The sequence below is a fragment of the Microtus oregoni genome, unplaced genomic scaffold, assembly GCF_018167655.1.
Source record: "Microtus oregoni isolate MIOR12 unplaced genomic scaffold, Mior012 000021F_ref0000039, whole genome shotgun sequence".
NCBI lineage: Eukaryota > Metazoa > Chordata > Mammalia > Rodentia > Cricetidae > Microtus > Microtus oregoni.
Window position 1 is genome coordinate 28,271,147 of NW_024543080.1, and position 19,958 is coordinate 28,291,104.

The 19,958-nt window shown below is 46.2% G+C and overlaps 1 long non-coding RNA gene across 1 annotated transcript in view; it reads right to left on the bottom strand.

Annotated features, from left to right (window-relative positions):
- Positions 1 to 425: 425 nt before the first annotated feature.
- Positions 426 to 19,958, bottom strand: part of LOC121460793 — a 36,576-nt gene continuing 17,043 nt past the window's right edge. The window contains exons 2-3 of the long non-coding RNA XR_005976104.1: positions 12,524 to 12,660; positions 426 to 540 (exon numbers count right to left, since the gene is read on the bottom strand). This is a non-coding gene — a long non-coding RNA (uncharacterized LOC121460793). The remainder of the gene's footprint in view (positions 541 to 12,523; positions 12,661 to 19,958) is intronic.

Below are 19,958 nucleotides of genomic sequence, written 5' to 3' on the forward strand. Positions count from 1 at the left end.
GACTCCACAGCTCTGCTCTCTCGGGAGCAGACGCCTCAGAGAGAGACACCATGCCCCGCTCCCGGCATGAAGCTCCGACCCAGGATGGACTAGGCTAGAATCTTCCCGGTAAGACCGGTTCTCACAGATTATTAGAGATGGGTTGATCGGGATGTGAGAATTAGCCTGTAAGTGCTAGAGCTAAAGGGCCAAGCAGTGCTTAAAAGAATACAGTGTCTGTGTAATTATTTTGGGGCATAAGCTAGCCATGTGGGCGGCCGGGTGTGGGGGACGCAGCCCTGCCGCCCCATATTACTACAGATACATATGTGCATTATCAGTTAGGACAGAAGGAGACTTGTTTTTGTTGTTGTTTTAAAATTTATCGATTTATTTTTTATGTGCGTTGGTGTTTGCCTGCTTGTATTTCAGACTTGGGGTGTCAGACAGTTGTGGGCTGCTCTGTGGGTGCTGGGGATTGAACTCAGGATCTCTGGAAGAGCAGTCAGTGTTCTTCACCGCTGAGCCATCTCTCCAGCGCCGGGAAGGAGATTTGTAATCCTAGTGTGGAGGAGGTAGAAGCGTGAGAACTGTGAGTTTAAGGTCACTTTGGGCTATCTAACAAAACTCTGTCTAAACAAAATGAAGAAGGGAGACCAAGCCGGGGGCTGGGGGGAGGGGAGATGGGTGGGACTCATAGGTCCACGGTAGACTGCTTGCATAGGTGCTCAAGACTCCCCAGGTTTGACCTCCAATGCTGCAAGAATCAAAAGAAGGAAGGAACCCTGCAGCCAGATGTGCTGGAACACTCCTGCAGTACTGGCACTCAGGAGGGGGAAGTAGAAGGATCATAAATTGGAGGGTAACCTGTGCTCATAATGCATACCTTAGGGTTTCTATTGCTGTGAAGAGACACCATGACCATGCATCTGTTATAAAGGGAAGCATGTAATTGGGACTGGCTTACAGTTCAAAGCTTTACTCCACTGTTACGGCAGGAAACACAGCTGCATGCAGGCAGATGTGGTGCTGAAGAAGGAAACAAAAGTTCTACATCTGGGTGGGGCAGGCAGTAGGAAGGGAGAGAGAACCTTTGGTCCTGGTTTGAACTTCTGAAACCTCAAAGCCCACCCCCAGTGATGCACTTCCTACAACAAGGCCACACCTCCTAATAGTACCTCTCCCTAGGAGCCTATGGGGGCCACCACAGGGCATTTCAGAATGGTCTGGGCTTTATGATGAGACCCTGTCTTAGCAAGACAAAAAAAAAAAAAAAAAAAAAAAATCAAGCTACAACAAGAACAGACAGGCCAACAAAAGTAAGCCAAAGGGGATCCCCACACCTCAGGGGTCAGAAGTGTTCTTTCTGTGAGACACGAAAAGATGCTTTTCTTTCAACTAGTGATAAACACTAAAGGAGGAAATAGAAGACCGTGAAAGCACAGACGGTAGGAAATGCAGAGTGAACATTACCAGAGAAGACCTTCCTGAAGCATTTCCTTAGACGACGAGACAAAGCCACCAATCCCGGCAAAGGGGAGGGTGAGCAGGGATGGCTATTAAGATCTCTGGGTAGGAAAGGCCAGCCTACTGCAGCTCCCAGCAAGGTGAGCTGGGGTTAGCAACTGAGGAGACAGGTGAGCACACACACAAAATAAATAGGAAAAAGACAAAAACAAACAAGCAACTTGGGTGGTGGTGGCGCACACCTTTAATCCCAGCACTCAGGAGGCAGAGGCAGGAAGATCTCTGTGAGTCTGGGGCTGGCCTGATCTAGAAAAACCCTGTCTTGAAAAACCAAAGAAGATGACAAAGAAGTAGTCGTGGTCGTATCAGGAAGCAACAGATAATCCCTAAGGGCATGCCCTCCAGGACCCATTCTATCAATTCGGCTCCACCTTCTAAATTTTCAGTTCTTCCTAGTAGCCCATCAAACCTTGCTGCAGAGCCTTGGATCTGCCCAACCTCAGATCGACCTCTGAACCTGCCATACCGGACTAAGGCTTCTGCGTGAGAGCCCTGGAGAACGGTCCCCATCCAAAGCCTAACGCTGGTGCTCAGAGCACTTCGAAGCAACTAATTAGTTTTCATAATGATTGTTCTCCGTTGTTAATTGCCTGCATCACATTTTACAGGCCCTGGGGAAGAGCAGGTGCCCGTAATTTGCCTAAAGCCGTAGTAAATTGTCGAACTGACAGCAGCACCAATTAATTCCTGGAGTCTCGCGCTCTGCCAGTCTTTAAAGGAGCATTTACTTATCATGTTTATGTATGTGTTGGTGTGCACCACGCATGTGCAGCTGCTCTTGGAGGGCAGAGGGTGTTAGCTCCCCTGGAACTGGGCTCATGGGTTGTTGTGAGCTGTATGATGTGAGTGCTGGGAACTGAGCCTAAGTCCTCTGCAAGGGCAGTCGGTGCTCTTAACCACTGAGCCACCTCTCTAGCTCATCCCACCCACCCCCGTCTGCACTTTTTTTGAGACAAAAAAAAGTCTTGTTATGGAGTCCTGGCTAGCTGGAACTCATGGATATCTGACTCCTTAATACTGGGAATAGAGGTGTGTGCTAGCACACTGGGTTTTTTAGTGGTGGTGGTTGTAATGGTGGTGGTGATTTTTAAACGAGATAGGGTCTCTTTGTAGCTCAGGCTATCTCTGAACTCACCATCTTCCTGCCTCAACTCCCGAGGGCTGAAATTACAGGCACACAGCACCACATCCAGGTCTGATCCTCTTCAGAAACCCTTTTGGTTAGGAAGGGGAAACTAAATAGCATTTCTGGTGAGAGGAGGGCATGGATTTTTATAGACCTGGCGTCGTGTTTTGACATTGCCTCTTGCTACGTATGAGACACGGGCGCATACATAACAAAACATTCCTAAGACTTGGAGTGAGGCTCAGTGGCACAGCGCCCGCTAGCAAGTACCCGGCCCTACATATGGTTTCAGCACCAAAAAGAGGGCATACTCCGGAACCTCGGTTTGCTTGCTTGTTTACGAAATACTCTTCTTTTTATTTGTTTGTGGATTTTGTGGGTCGCTATCCTTGATTTTGACCCCCAAATGCATGTAAAAGTGGAAGGAGAGAAATGATTCCAAAGTTGTCTCCGTGACTTCTACATAAATGCTGATGTGTGCACACCTATATTCTCTCTCTCACACACACACACAATACTAAAGCATAAAAATTTGAAATATAAATTTTTATTTTAAATAAATATTTATTTTTATTATATATGTATATGCTTGTATATTTGTTTAAATAACTATATAAAAAGGCCAGGAACAGGGCTGGAGAGATGGCTCAGTGGTTAATAGCATTGCCTGCTTTTCCAAAGGTCCTGAGTTCAATTCCCAGCAACCACATGGTGGCTTACAACCATCTGTAAAGAGGTCTGGCGCCCTCTTCTGGCCTTCAGGCATACAGACAGAATATTGTATATATAATAAATAAATAAATAAATAAATAATTTTTTTTTTAAAAAAAAAGGCCAGGAGCAGAGTTGCATATCTTTAATTCCTTTATTTCAACACTCAGGAAGCAGAAGCAGGCAGATCTCCATGACTTCAAGATCAGGCAGACCTACATATCATATTACAAGCCAGCCACATCTACACAATGAGACCATATCTCAAAAAAGTAAAACAAAAAGCCAGGTGGTGGCAGCACACGCCTTTAATCCCAGCACTCAGGAGGCAGAGCGAGGTGGATCTCTGTGAGTTCGAGGCCAGCCTGGCCTATTAAGCGAGTTCCAGGACAGTCAGAGTTGTTACACAGAGAAACCCTGTCTCAAAAAACCAAAGCAAACCAAAACAAAACAGAAAAAGCAAAATTAAAAAAAATAAAAAACATGTATAGGAGTTCTGGGCTTAGTGATCACATCTTTAATCCCAGCATTTAGGAGGCAGAAGCAGGAGGATCTCTGTGAGTTTGAGGTCAGCCTGGTTTATAAGAGCAAGTTCCAGAACAGAATTCAGAGCTACAGAGAAACCCTGTCTTGAAACGACAAAACAAAACAAAACAAAAAACAAGAGCCGGGCGGTGGTGGCGCACACCTTTAATCCCAGCACTCAAGAGGCAGAGGCAGGCGGATCTCTGTGAGTTCAAGACCAGCCTGGTCTACAAGAGCTAGTACCAGGACAGGCTCCAAAGCTACATAGAAACCCTGTCTCGAAAAACCAAAAACCCCACAATGGGCTGTTGAGTGTCATGGTTATGAAGACAATAGCTAGATACAGTGTAAGAACCAGTGTGGGATCACTAGCAGTAGCAGAAACTGATGAGAATCAAGTAAAGTTTATAGTCCACCTAATAAACTTGCATCTGTGTTGACTTCCTGGCTTTCATCATCAAACTCTAGTTATATAAAATGTCAGCATTAGGGAAGGACGGCTAGAGAGGACTCTTTGAACTCTTTGATCAGGTTTTACTGAATATTTGCTTCTCCAGTTGCTTAAAGGAGATGAGCGAGGGTGATAGGCTGAATATGATCTAAACAATTCTATACCTGCATGACAATGTCATGATGAAGGCTATTATTACCGCTGCTGTCGTTGTTGTTATTGTTTTGAAACACATCTTGCTCTGTAGCCCAGACAGACCTTGAGATTTCAGTCATCCTACCTCAGCCTCCCAAGTAACAGCAGCCAGGCCCTGCTTTTAGTTTGACACAAGGTCTTGACCTGTGACCCAAGCACTGTTACGTCAGATGTGTGTCTCCAGATCGAATCAAGCCGAGCATGGACTCCTTCTGCCCTAGGTAACTGTGGTGGTCTGCTGAGCAGTTAAAGTCCCCCCAGTCCCTTGGCACGTGAGACTTTGGCTTGCTGGGCTCACTGCCTTTGTCCCAGAAACCTGGGGAGAAAAGACTCCTTTTCCAAGCCAGGGCTCAGTTCTCTGTTTCAGGAGTGGTTTCTTTTTTTTCTCTAAACAAAAATAGAGGCAAATGTGTGCTATACAATCAGCTAGTGCGCAGAGCAGGGACCCCAGCTTCCTGTCCGGAGGAAACACGCAAACAAAAAGTATTGGTGACTCAACTCAACGAGAGAGGCAGCAAATACGTTAACCAGCGCGACTGGGCTAGAGGGGGAAGGGAGGGAGACGAGAAGTCGATTCATAAAGTCTGGTTCATTTGAAAAGGAAAGTCACATGCTACGAGATTGGGATTTGTGCTCGCTGTGCTGAGCTGAAGTCCGGAGCCTTTGTCGTCTCAGGGGTGACTAAGCCATTATTTCATCCCGAGCACAAAGAGCTCTTGCTTTGCATGCCCCTCACTGTAATTAACTCTCGCAAGCAGAAGATGAAGAATTGAACCTGAGAGGTCTTTGGCTACCGGCCAAGCACTCGGAGTTATTTATTTTATTTGGGCTAAGGAAATAGAGAAGGAGGGGTCTACTTCGTGGGTCATTTGCTGCGATGGCAGTGCAATGAGATGATAATTGTGTGTTTTTCTGTTGGAGGGCAAAGGGGATTTCATTCAAGAGCCCCGTGGGGCTGGCGCATGCCGTCTTAGCTGGTAGTGTGCTGGTGAACATTTAACCAACAGCTTGGAGAGGATGGAGAAGCTGGTTTTTGTATTGTTTGTGGACTTCTGTAGTGAAACTATTACTCTGCTCTCGTGCATGGCCGATTCTAGGCTCCTCACCCTGGCACACCATGTCACGCTATTCCCACCACTAGAATACAGTGGAAAACAGATGACTGTGGTATAATAATTGGGGGTGAAAACAATGAACTATTTTCCACTTCATTTTAAATATAATTTATCGAATTCAAGTTTACATAATTGTATTTTCGTAATTACTGTGTTTGATTACCGGTTCATCAAATTCTTGGAAAGTGTAAGAACCAGCTATTCATAGTCTGTCCGAGCTAATACCAGCCAGGTATGCCACTAAATAAGTGTATAATTCCAAAAAAACAGAATGATAAGTTTGGGATCCTCCTGGGCTGCATAGCAAGCTTCAGGTCACTTGGAAAAAAAAGCAGTGAGACCCAGCCTGTTAGGTGCTCTTCTAACTCTTGTGATAAAACATCAGACAAGAAGAACTGAAGGAGGAAGGTTTAGTTCTGCTCACACCTCTCCGGCAGAGCCAGCCCATCACAGTGGGACGGGCATGGTGGCAGGGACACAAGGCATTGGTTGCATTGTTTCTGAAGCTGGGAAGCGGAGGCAGATGAATGCTGGTATGCAGCTTTCTTTCTCCTTTTCGCTCTGTCCCAGATCTCCAAACCATAGGATGGTGTCACCTACATTAAGGCTGTGACCTCCATGCTCAGTTAAACCTCCTGGAAATGCCTTCATAGACATGCCTACAGGGATGTTTCCATGGTGCTCTGGCTTCCCTCTGTTGCTGCGGTAAAACACCCAGGCCAAAAAGTAGCGGAAGGGAAGAATAGGTTTATTTGACTTACACTTCCAGGTCACAGTCCGCCACTGAAGGAAGTCAGGGCAGGAATCGGAAGGCACAGCTGCTTGTGATCTTATTCAGTATCATCACTTCAGATCAGGGAATTCATAGTCAAGGAAGCATAGCAGAAACCACAGAGGAACACTGATTGCCAGCTCAATCTCTGGCTTGCTCATGCTCAATCTCAATTACCTTCCTTTTATAGCCTACAACCACCTGATCAGGGAGCAATGTCACCCGGAGTGGACTGTGTCCTCCTGCATCAATTGGTGAAACAGTTCCCTAAAGACATGCACATAGGCTTAACCTGAACTCTGCAATTCTCAATCAGGCCTTTCCTCTCCAGTGACTCTAGGCTCTGTGTAGATGACAATTAAGGCTAGCCAGGACATGAGGTCTCAATCCAGTCAAGAGACAATGAAATTCACCACCACCACCACTCCCAAAAAAGATCCAGCACAAGGAGTTCTGGCACATGACCACTGCGTGGTCCGGGGCAAGAAGCACAGCAGGAATGTGCTTTCATATAGAGCTCAGAGTTGTCATCAAGTGTCGCTTCTTGTGTGACAGTGCTGATTCTAGCCGTCTATTCTTCTCTTGCCGAAAAGAGAAGGCCACGCCCACTACTCTGTAGGTTATCTCCTCCAAGTGTCTGATTTTATAAATGAGGAATAGAAAACAGCAAGTGATGAAGATGGCGCTGGAACTGACGTCTGGTCCTCAGGAAGAGCAGCAAGTGCTCTTCACTTCTGAGCCCTCTCTCCAACCCTGTCTGTTTTGTTTTATCTTATTTTTCCAGACAGGATCTTATGCAGCTCAGACTAGGCTTAGTGATATGGGCCAGGGGTTAGGAGCCCTTAATTTTGCAGACCTGGGTTTGGTTCCTACCACCCATGTGACAACTCACAGTTGGTCTAAATTCCAGGGGTCTGACACCCTATTTTGGCTGTCACAGACACCAGGCATGCATGCAGGCAAATACTCATACATATAAGATAAAAAATTTTTTAAGACTTATTTTATTTGTTATGTATACAGTGCTCTGTCTGCATGCTTTCCTGCAGTCAGAAGAGGGCATCAGATTTCATTACAGATGGCTGGGAGTCAGCATGGGGTTGCTGGGAATTGAACTCAGGACTTCTGGAGGAACAGTCAATACTTTTAACCTCTGAGCCATTTCTCCAACCCAAGATAAAACATTTTAAAAGCTTAAATTAAAAAAAAAAGCATGCCTTTTATCCCATAATTTGTGAGGCAGATCTTCATGAGTTCAAGATCAGTCTGGTCTACTTAGAAAGTTCCAGGTAGGAGAAACCAGAAGGAGAAGGAGGAGGAGGAAAGAAGAAGGTCCACGGACTACTATCTCTAATATCTTCATTTGCTACAAATTGGGTAGATCCGGCAGTTTCTGCTTAAGAAGGAGGAAATAGAAAGTCAGAAAAAAAAATAGTTGGGCCTAGTGAACAACCGTCTAGGAGCACGTGGAAACTGCCTGGAGCTGGTGAAAGTGGGTGGGGCTGCATTCTAGAGGATTCCGACCCTAACCTCTTGTGACTTTCTCTCAGTGAGGTTTGATCATTGTTTAATAAACAGGGAACTTATCTAAATCTGCCCCAAGGCCATCACAAGCAGAAACTCTGGAATCTGGGAGCCTTGCTGTGAATCAGGCTAACCTAACCTCACTGTGGTTCAGGTTGCTCAGATGTAAAACCACAGGGATAGACCAGACACGGTGGCTTGTGCCTGTAATCCTAGCTCTAGAGGGATGAGGCAGGAGGATCACTATGTTCAGGGCCAGACTTGGCTATACAGAGAGACTGTTTCAAAAAAAAAACAAAAAAAAAACAAAAAAAAAAAACAAAAAAAACCCAAATAAACAGACATAAAACAAAAGAAGAGAAAGGAAAAAAAAGAAAGAAGGGAAAGAGCGGGAAAGAGAAAAGGAAAAGAAAAGAAATTCCTGCTGTAGGATGTAGACCACCATATCCGCTAAAGACAAACCTGAGGTATTGCTCTACTTGGGTTTCTTTTTTTCCTCCACTGATGGGCATTGAACCCCAACTTTCTTTATTTATTTATTTATTTATTATGTATATAATATTCTGTCTGTGTGTATGCCTACAGGCCAGAAGAGGGCACCAGCCCCCATTACAGATGGTTGTGAGCCACCATGTGGTTGCTGGGAATTGAACTCAGGACCTTTGGAAGAACAGGCAATGCTCTTAACCTCTGAGCCATCTCTCCAGCCCCTGAACCCCAACTTTCACATGCCACAAGCTATGGCCCCAGCCAAGATCTTTGATGTAATCCACTGTATCCTGCATTATATCCAATAGGTACACAAAAAATGTTTCTTTAAACTAGCGTCAAATGTTTACTCTAGACCCAAACACACTGAGGTGTTGGAAAACATTGGACCAATATTCTCTGTCAACTGCAGTAGGCTTTTAGGACTCTTTCTCTGACCCCTTTTGGTAGTGAAATATACATACTAAAAATTACTGCTGGGAGGTGGTGTTACAAGCCTTTAATCCCAGCACTGGGGAGGCAGAGGCAGACAGATCTCTAAGTTCGAGGCCAGCCTGGTCTACAGTGTGAGTACCAGGACAGCCAGGGCTACACAGAGAAACTCTGCCTTGTGAAAAACAAACAAAAATTTGCTTAGTGCTGGAGGGGTCACTCAACAATTGAGAGCACTTGCTGCCCCTTCAGAGGACTCATCTTCAGTCCCCAGCCCCCACAGGGTGACTCACAACAGCCTGCAACTGTAGTTCCAGGAGATCTGCTTCCTTGACGTGCCTCCTTTTTATCATAAGGAAGACCTGGGAATGTTATGGTTTTGGTCCCTTTAAGAGACAAGCCAAACTCATTCCCCTCCCCATCTGCTGAAGCAGGCTGATCTTCAGCTTCCGGCCTGAGCTCGTTCTCTCTTTTCCATCTTACTCTCAGAGAGGCAGCTTCGCTTCTGCCTCTCTCCCCACTTCTCTGCTTCCCCCCTTCTCTGTCTCTTTCTCCTCTTCTCTCTCTCTCTCTCTCTCTCTCTCTCTCTCTCCCCCTCTCTCTCTGTCCCCCCTTCACCCTTCCTCCTCCATAACCCCTGAATAAACATTCAACCTCACCCTGCATGTCGTGTCTATCCATGTTTCTGCCTTCTGCCCGCCTACCATGTGTCTTCCTGCTTGGAACCAGCCATTGCTCGGGGACCAGCAGCCGTCTCTGCCTGGGGCCCACTGCCTGCTGCCACATGGCCTGCCACCACTGCTCTGAGACCAGCAGCCGTCTCTGCCTGGGACTGGCTGCTCCCAGGGCCCGCTGTCTGCCGCCACATGGCCCGCCGCCACCATTTGGGACCTACAGCATTTCTGCTGCCTACTGCCACCGGGGATCTTGCAGCATTTTTTAAAAAAGAATAACAGTGTCCACTTCTTGAACCCAGAGCTGTGCCCGTGGCCAGCAAGGACACACTTTACGGAGCTGCATCCCCAACCCGTGAAGAAAGAAGGGGTTAAGAATGGTTAAGGATCTCCCTACCTCTAACTGCCCTGAAAGCCTTCCTCCCTCAGTTGTAGTAATAAGGGCGGTGGGGCTGCGTCCCCAGCACCCCAGCCGCCCGCACAGCTAGCTTATGCCCCGAAATAACAACACACAAACTGTATTCATTTAAACACTGCTTGGTCCTTTAGCTTTAGCCCTTACTGGCTAATTCTGATATACCAATCAACCCATCTCTAATAATCTGTGAGAACCAGTCTTACTGGGAAGATTCTAGCCTAGTCCATCCTAGGTCGGAGCTTCATGGCGTGTGTCTGCCCAGGAGCGGGGCATGGCGTCTCTCTGAGGTGTCTGCCCCCACGAGGAGAGCTGTCTGCCCCCACGAGGAGAGCTGTCGAGTCTGAGCTCACTTCCTCTTCCTCCCAGCGTTCTGTTCTGTTTACTCCTCCCACCTATCCTCTAACCAATAAAATGGGCCAAGGCAGTTCCTTTATTAGCCAATGACCTTCCTCCATCACTCAGTGTGTCTGCAATCAGTTTTGCCTTAGCATGTAGATATCACATGACATTTGTGTGTCCCAAGATGGAATCTAGGGCCCTGTGAAAGCCAGGCAAGAGCTCTACCACTAGGCTCTATTCCTGTCTTAGTTAGGGCTTCTGCTGCTTTGATGAAAATCCGTGATCAAAGGGCAAGATGGGAAGGAAAGACTGAATCCTGCTTATCCTTCCATATCCATCACTGAAGGACATCAGGGCAGGAATTCAAACATGGCATGGAGGGGTGGTGCTTACTGGCTTGCTTGCTCCCCAAGTCTTGCTCAGCCTGGTATGGAGGGGTGCTGCTTACTGCTTGCTCCCCAAGTCTTGCTCAGCCTGGTATGGAGGGGTGCTGCTTACTGCTTGCTCCCCAAGTCTTGCTCAGCCTGGTTCCTATAGAACCCAGGACCAAGAGCCCAGAAGTGGCACCACCCATAATAGGCTGGGCCCTCCCCCATTATTCACTAATTAAGAAAATGCTTACAGACTTGCCCACAACCTGATTTTATGGAGGCATTTTTTCATTGAGGATCCCTTCTCTCAGATGGCTTTAGCTTGTGTCAGGTTGATATAAAACTCTCTGGCACAGTTCGCTAGCCTAGAGCCAGATTTTTTTAAAAAGGAATCTTAAGAAATTGGAGTAAGTAGGTTGAGAGTAAAAAATCAACCCAAGGCCCTGGAGTCAGTTCATCCCCAAACCATAAGCAAATAAAAATTGGAGTAATCAATGGGAATGGGGCGGCTCAGCAGCCTTGCATTGCTAACTTGGCGAGACCACACCTCCCAGGCTGTCTGGACCACCTGCTTGAGCTAGGTTTCCCACACCTTTTTGTTTGTTTTCAGACAGGGTCCTCTGTAACCCAGGCTGGCTTCAAACTCACTGTATTTCCTTCACCATGTGGAAACCAGGGAATGAGCTCAGGTCATCAGGTTTGGCAGCAGGCAAATAAGGAGGCCAGTACCCACTGAGTACTGCTTCTTTACGTGTGTGTGTGTGTGTGTGTGTGTGTGATTAAAAAAATACGTTTTAAAATTTATTTTTACTTTGTGTATGTATCCACCCATGGAGGTCAAAGGACAGCTCTGGGAGTCAGTTCTTTCCTCCTACCACGTGGAGTCTGGTGACGAAACTCAAGCTGTTAGTGGCCTTATTTACACAACCATCTTGCTGTCCCTTCTCATCTTCTTTAAAGGAACCACCCTGGTCCCTCTGCCCTGACAGTCAATGTCTAATTAACAAGGTCAGTTTCCAAAAGGCCAGAAAAAAGCCAAGCATGATGTCACACTTTGAATCCCAGCACTCATAGAGGCAGGAGGATCTTTGTGAGTTCCAGGCCAGCAAGGGCTGTGCCTCAAAAACTAACTAAAAGGGGGTGAGGGCAGAAGGATTCTTTTCCAGCCTTGATGGCTCACCAGGACAGTGTATGTGTTTCTGACTACAGCCCAGCCCAGATCCCACTGATGGGTAAGCCAGTGAATTGGTCCATTTTCTGAAGTTAAACCTGCCAGCTGCTAATCTCTGGGAATGTTCCGGCGTTCTGATGACTTTAGCCAGATGGCACTCTTAGTGACAAAATTGTTCAAAGGAATTTCTCTATTTTCTCTCTACTCTTCCTCATATATATGCATCTCTGCTCATAGACAGAGTTTCTCTGTGTAACAACCCTGGCTGTCCTGGAACTAGCTCTTGTAGACCAGGCTGGCCTCAAACTCACAGAGATCGGCTTGCCTCTGCCTCCCAAGTGCTGGGATTAAAGGTGTACGCCACCACCACATGGCAATAAACACTTTATAAATCCTAAAACACAGACCGTCTATGATGGAAACTGGTGTGGGTCACTGACAGCACCAGAGTAGCCTCGAACCATCACGTAGACCCTGTTTAAGCAGTCAAAGAAAATTATACATATTTTCCTTAGTCACGCTCACATTTTGCAGCTAAGAGGGTGAGAAAGGGTCTCACTACATAGCCCTGGCTGACTAGACCTCACTGTGTAGACCAAGCTGGCCTACACAGTGATAAAGCCCGTGTAGCAGCACACATCTGTAATCCCAGTGGTTTTATGGTGAGATGGGGGCAGAGTTCCAATCCAGCCTCAGTTATTTACCAGGTTTGAGGCCAGCCTGCGCTGTACGAGATCCCATCGCGGTGGTAGTGGTGGAGGGAATATATACCAAGTTGCGTGAAGCTGCCGCTCTGGTCTTCCCGGTGGACCTTCAAGTTGCTCAGTTTCAATGTCCCCATCTGTAAGAAGAGAATTGCCAAGCGTGGTTCATAATGTTGGGGATGAATCTACAGATAGTATGCTAAGAGCCCAACCCAGTGCCTGGCACACAAAGTTCTCTGGGAAGCCCAGTGTCATTTATCCAATGGGATAAATACAAGGATTACGTTTTCACTTTAGTTTTTCCTTCTACATCCCAGGTTAGCTGCAAATGTGAATTCCTGATCCTCCTGCCTCTCCTTCTGAAGTGCTAAGATGACAGCCATGGGACGCCATGTCCGGTTTATGCAGGGATTGAACCCAGGACAAGCATTTTGCCAACTGTGCTATACCTCCAAGCCCTTTCTTTTTGTTTGTTTGAGACAGGGTCTCACTAATCGGTATTAACATCAGCAGGCCACGTAACGCGACCCTTGAAACTGCACAGTCCTACGACCGAGTAACAAGGCCTCTTTGGGAAATCGCTGCTTTCCAGACAGGACTCTCCTCCCACGTTGGTGTTTGGCTCTTAGGACAGCAGTAAGAGGCTTTCTCGTGACCTAGCTCAGCTTTCCTGCTTCAGACTTCAGAACCGAAAGTAGGGTAGTACGTCACCCTCCCTGCCTCTCACTGGGCCTTTCTGGTCCTAACCAAGTGTAGAAGTGCAAGCCATCCTTACCCTGCCCCCACTTCCTCTCTTCTTTTTGGAGATTTCCCAAAAGTTGAGTCAAAAGTCTGTTCTTGCGTGCATGCGTGATTCTGGGACAGGAAGCCAAGGCCCCAAGCAAGCAAGGTGGGCGCTGTCCCACCGAACTAGACCCTGCTCTAGACTTGGTTCTGACAACTCCCTCCCCTGCAGTTGTAGTGTCTACCTTCCAATGCACTCAAGGGCAGGGCGCTTACAAAAGCAAAAGGAGAAAAAAACATGTGCCCAGTGTTGAGGTAGGACTTTGGACACGTGACCTAAATCAAACCGTGAGAGCTATCATGTGCTTTGTATTGAATTGCATATGAATTATTTTGACCTAGGTTTCATTCCTTATTAGCAGGGAGGCCTGGGATGGGTCATTTAACCTCTCTGGGTCTCTTTCTTTCTTTCATTTGTAGGATAACTACAAGAGCTCAAAGGGTTGGTTTGTGGGATAAATGAGTGCCACCTGCTTGTCACATGACAGCCCCTAATGCCAAACCCCTGCCCCCTTACCTAATTATTTGCCTTGCTATGCTCTGCATTATTGCCCCCACAGCCAGCATGGCTGAACTCTGGTCACTTTGCCCTGCTGGCTCCCCATTTCCTATGCCTCAGGCTGTTTGTTCTTCTCCCTTTCTGCCCAGCAGGGAAGGTCCACTTTCCTTCTCCAGGCTCAGAGGCATGGTTCGGTTTGTTTGTTTGAAGTCTCCTGTTGCAGGGATGGGCCTATGCCATCGGTTCCTACTGCTGGAAGTCTTCAGAGGGCATCAGGTCTCCCTTGGCAGCAAACATTTAAAACATCCCCAAGGCTGGGTCCAGAAAGTCAGCGGACCCGGGTGTGTGAACCAGCTGCAGCTGCGGCTCCACCAACTGCTTTGGACGCCTCCACAGGATCACATCCCCCTTGGGGCTATTTACCCAGCCTCAGCTGATACCAAGTTTGGGTTTTACCACCACCCAGTGATAGAAACTGCAAACACAGCAGCTCCCTTTGAGGACTGAAGGCCTTTAGGTGCCTGAGTCTTTATCTACAGTCATTTTCATAACGTGGGCCCACTGTTTGTGCTAGCCCTCAGGCGTAGCTTCTTTCACACCCTTGCAATTTACTCCCTGGATTCCTGGGCAAGGCAGCCAGGAGACCAACCCGGCAAGGAATGGGAGGGTCCAGGTCCTCTCAGATCTTAGGGGCAGGCCCTGTGGGCGGAGCATCAGAGTTCTCCTAACCTCTTCTCCAGGTTTGAGAAGAATGCCCCGGGCCAGGACTGTGGGTCCGGGAAGACGGCTTCTGACTGCGTTCTGTGAGCAGAGTTACGCAGGAAATCGGCGACGCTTGAGGACTCATTCATTCGTCAAATATTTATTGGGCTTCTACTCTGTATAAAGCATCCTGCTGAGGCTTTGGTTTACAAAGACGAGTAAGTCATAGTTTCTAGTGAGAGCAAAGTCAAACAAGCCCACATACGATTGCAGGTCGAAGGCTGTGTGAAGAAGGCCCAGGACCTTAGGGGGAGGAAGCCCTCAAGCCAAGGATGGTGGTACTCGATGGGTGGGATATGACGTCACAGAACCTTCCAGAAGGAGAAGCTCAGGAAATAAATGACGTAAGGGCCAAGCCAGGGAGAAAGGGGCTGCTGGTTTGGAATCCCTGGAAGAAGGCCTGGGAACAAGGACTGCAGTGCCGTGGCTCATTTAGACGGTCCCAGGAAGCAGCAGCCCAGAGTTGCCACTGGGGAGGTGACAGGAGTCCTTGTAGAGCACACCTAAAGGTCACCAGGAGGGCAAAGCTGGGTGGAGAATTGCTCCCAAGGGCGCCTCCGCTTTACCTAGGGCAAAGAAAAGCCGCAGGAAGAGCATGTGGGTGCTGGTGGCATTTATTTTCATTTCATCTTTCTGGGTGTGGAGTGTACGTGCGCGTGCGTGTGTGAACGGATGCCAGAGGACACCACGTGTCTTTCTCTAGGCACGTCCACCTTATCTATTTTTAAAGATTTATTTATTTTTTATGTATATGTCTGGATGCCTATGTGAGTTTATGTGCACACACCACGTGTGTGCCTGTGGAAACTAGAGAGCCCTGGATCCCCTAGACCTGGACCTGAAGGTGGTTGTGGCAGCTGGGAACTGACTGCAGATTCTTTGCAAGAAGAGTTGGTGATGTGAACCAAGAAGCCATTGCTCCAGCCCTTCAGTACCATCGCTCCTGTCTTCCCTCTGCTCTTTCTCTTTTTGCGGCAGGGTTTCCTTTTGGTTAGATTGACTGTCAGGAAGTCTCTGGGATCCTCCTGTCTCTTCCTAGGCCCCAGCATTAGAGTAACAATCACATATGGAAATCTCCAGCCTTTTCTTTTCATTGTTTCTTTCTTTGTCTTTTCTTTCTTTGTCTTTTCTTCCTTTGTCTTTTCTTTCTTTGTCCTTTCTTTCTTGCTTGCTTTCTTGCTTTTTGAGGTAAAGGGTCCTGGTTGTTCTGTAACTAGCTCTTGTAGACCAGGTTGGCCTTGAACTCACAGAGATCCACCTGCCTCTGCCCCCTGAGTGCTGGGATTATAGGTGTGTGCCACCGCCGCCCCCCAAGTAATTGCCCGCTTTTATGTGGGCGCTGAGGATCCGAACTCAGGACCTCATGCTTGCACAGCAAGTACTTTGCCCGAGTGAGCCATTTCCTAGCCACCACCCCCACTAAAGCAACGTTTAAAGTGTAGAGTAAATGCAGCCAGATGTCAGAGCGGCTGCCGTCCTGACTGCTCCTAAGGAGAACAAATGACCTGGAGACAGGAGGGGACACCATATTTAGGGGTAGGCCATTGAAGCAGTGAAGCAACAGATCAAACTTTCCAAGCTACTGGACTTGCTAAGGAGCTGGATCTTTTTTTGAGGGGAGGGGGGTGTGGTTTCAAGACAGGATTTCTCTGTATAATGGTCCTGGCTGTCCTGGAATTCTCTTTGTAGACCAGGCTGGCCTTCAGCTCATAGCAAACAGTTTTCACTAAGGAATCTATAGAGCAGAGTGCCAAGTTCAGAAACACATAGGCTGTGTCTCGGAATACAGAATGGCACACAGGCATTAGCCCCACCAACACACAGGATGGATCTATTGGCAGCATTTATAAGGTGTGAATGCATTAGAAGTTCAGAAACCTCAGGTACTCTTACCTGCCTGTGTTTATCCGATCAGAACAATGGCTTATAGCTGTGATTTCTGGGTTGTTGTTGCTTTATTTTTTTTTCCTTGCCTTTATTATTTATTTATAGTGTTTGTTTTGAGGTAGAGTCTCGCTGTGGAATTTCAACTACCCAGAAACTCTCTAGGTAGACCAGACTGCCCTTGAACTCACAGAGATCTGCCTGCCTCTGCCTCCCAAGTGCTGGCATTAAAGGCATGAGCCACCACCAAACTCTGCCTTTTCTTGTTATGAATTTTAACATTTTTCTTTTTGAGACAGGCCCTGCTGGTCTTGACCTCACCATTGTCCTCGTGCCTTCACTCCGGAGTGTTGGCATCACAGATAGGAATGATCACTCCTAGCTTGTATTTTGATTTCATTTTCATGAGCCCAGCCCGCCTTGAAGGTACTAGGGAGATTGCTGAGAGCTAGGTCCATATTCTACCTGGAGTCCCTCCCTGTGCACCTTGAAAGATTATCAGATGCCAAAGATCACTAGATTGCCTAGTATATGTGTCTTTTGGAAGCGACCTGGAAAGGCAGGGCTGGCAGGATGCAGAATTTTATAGCTTCCTCTGTCCCTCACCCCACAGAGCACCTTTCTTTCCCCTGTGTAGCTCCAGCAAGCCCTCCATGGAGCTCTGCCTGATCGGCAGCTCTCTGCAAGGCCTTGTGCTGTAGCTCTGGCATTATCAGAGGTGCCTGGACTTTCCCTTTGGCCTTGGCCAACTGAGTGGCCTAGCGCCCTCTCTTCACAGATGGATAACAGTTGCTCTGACTGCCAACAAGCAGAAGTTATCCCTGTCATTCAACAACAGGATGGTTTTCTGAAGTGGTTGTGTGGCTTTTCCAGAAAATCCCCATGGAAAAGGAAATATCCTAATGGTAAACAAGGGAAAACAGAAGCATCCAGAGTGCACAAATCCTTCCTTGAAGGGAGCTACTAACACAGACCTCAAGGTCACGGGGATCCAGTTAACAGGATTTTTCTGTCAAAGAGTCCATGAATGTTGGGGGGGGGGGGCAGTGTAATTCACTCCACTCTGTTACTGTAGGCACAATCAAACTTAAATCATTGCCTGACTTTTTTTTTGTTTTTGTTTGTTTGGTTTTGTTTTGTTTTTAGAGACAGGGTTTCTCAGCCCTTGCTGTCCTGGAACTCACCCCACATACCAGGCTGACCTTGAACTCACAGAGATCCTTCTGCCTCTGCTTTCCCAGTACTGGGATTGGGATTAAGGGTGTATACCACCACTGCCCTGCTTCATTGAGAGAGCTTTACTACAGTGATGTTAGGAAGAGATTCATCTCATCTCATGAAGGATCAAAAATGTCTTCAGGTAAGAAATCTTTCTTAGAAATAACAGAATGTTGCCCATCAAAATCCCAGCAAAATTCTTCGAAGACCTTGAAAGAATGGTACTCAACTTCATTTGGAAAAGCAAAAAATCCCAGGATAGCCAAAACAATCTTGGGCAATAAAAGAACTTCTGGAAGCATCACAATCTCTGACTTCAAACTCTACTACAGAACTACAGTACTGAAAACAGTCTGGTATTGGCATAAGAACAGACAGGAGGACCAATGGAACCAAATAAAAGACCCGGATATCAATCCACACATCTTCAAACACCTGATATTTGAAAAAAAAAAAAGCAAAAAATATCAAATGGAAAAAAGAAAGCATATTTAACAAGTAGTGCTGACATAACTGGATATCAACATGTAGAAAAATGAAAATAGACCCGTATCTATCACCATGCACAAAACTCAAGTCCAAATGGATCAAAGACCTCAATATAAAGCCAGCCACACTGAACCTTATAGAAAAGAAAGTGGGAAATACACTTGAATGCATTGGCACAGGGAACCACTTCCTAAATAGAACCCCAGCAACACAGGTACTGAGAGAAACAATAAATGGGACCCCCTGAAACTGAAAAGCTTCTGTAAAGCAATGGGCACAGTCAACAAGACAAAACGACAGCCTACAGAATGGGAAAAGGTTTTCACTAACCCCACATCAGACAGAGGTCCGATCTCCAAAATATACAAAGAACTCAAGAAATTGGACACCAAAAGACCACATAATCCAATAAAAAAAAATGGAGTACAGACCTAAACAGAGAACTCTCAACAGAGGAATCTAAAACGGCTGAAAGACACTTAAGGAAATGTTCAACATCCTTAGTCATCAGAGAAATGCAAATCAAAACAACTCTGAGATTCCATCTAACACCTGTAAGAATGGCCAAGATCAAAAACACTGATGACAACTTATGTTGGAGAGGTTGTGGGGAAAAGGGAACACTTCTGCATTGCTGGTGGGAATGCAAGCTGGTACAGCCCCTTTGGATGTCAGTGTGGTGATTTCTCAGAAAATTAGGAAACAACCTTCCTCAAGACCCAGTAATACCACTTTTGGGTATATATCCAAAGGATGCTCAATCGTGCCACAAGGACATGTGCTCAACTATGTTCATAGCAGCTTTGTTTGTCATAGCCAGAACCTGGAAACAACCTAAATGCTCCTCAATCGAAGAATGGAGAAGAAAAATGTGATACATTTATACAATGGAGTACTACACAGCAGAAAAAAATTAATGACATCTTGAATTTTTCAGGAAAATGGATGGAACTAGAAAACAAGAGTGAGGTAACCCAGACACAGAAAGACAATTAACACATGTACTCACTCATAGGTGGTTTTTTAAACATAAAGCAAAGAAAGCCAGCCTACAAACCACAATCCCAGAGAACTTAGACAACATAGAGAACTAAGAGAGACTTACATAGATCTAATCTACATGAGAAGTAGAAAGTAGAAAAAGACAAGATCTCCTGAGTAAATTGTGAGCATGGGGACCTTGGGGGAGGATTGAAGTGGGGAGGGGAGAGGTAAGGAGGGGAGCAGAGAAAAATGTAGAGCTCAATAAATATCATGGGAAAAAATGTTTATTTTCACTTTATAAAGGTTGGTTATAAATGATTAATGGTCAAAATCAATTTCTAAAAAAATAAGGGGAATATGATATAGAGATGAATATTTGCACTGGTATGGATCTTGATCTATTGATATATATTTAAGGTCAATTTTGTTACACATATACAATTTTGTGTATATGTATTTCAGCTGGTTTTTAGGGTGTTTGTGAAGCTCATTTAAAATATAATGTATTTTAAAAACAGATTAATATAGTCATCTGTAATAATCAAACTTTTAATTATGATAGTTGAGATTTTCTAGATATATAGAAATTATTTCAATTAGATAGATATCCTTCACCACTTCAAAGACCATTTAAAAGGTTTTAATAGTTGGAGAAAGCCAGGCTTGGTAGCACACACCTTTAATCTGAGCACTTTGAAGGCAGGGGCCGGCAGATCTCTGCGGGTTCAAGGTCAGCCTGGTCTACAGATATAGTTCCAGAATAGCCAGGCTACACAGAGAAACCCTGTCTTGAAAAAAAAAAAAACAAAAAGAAAG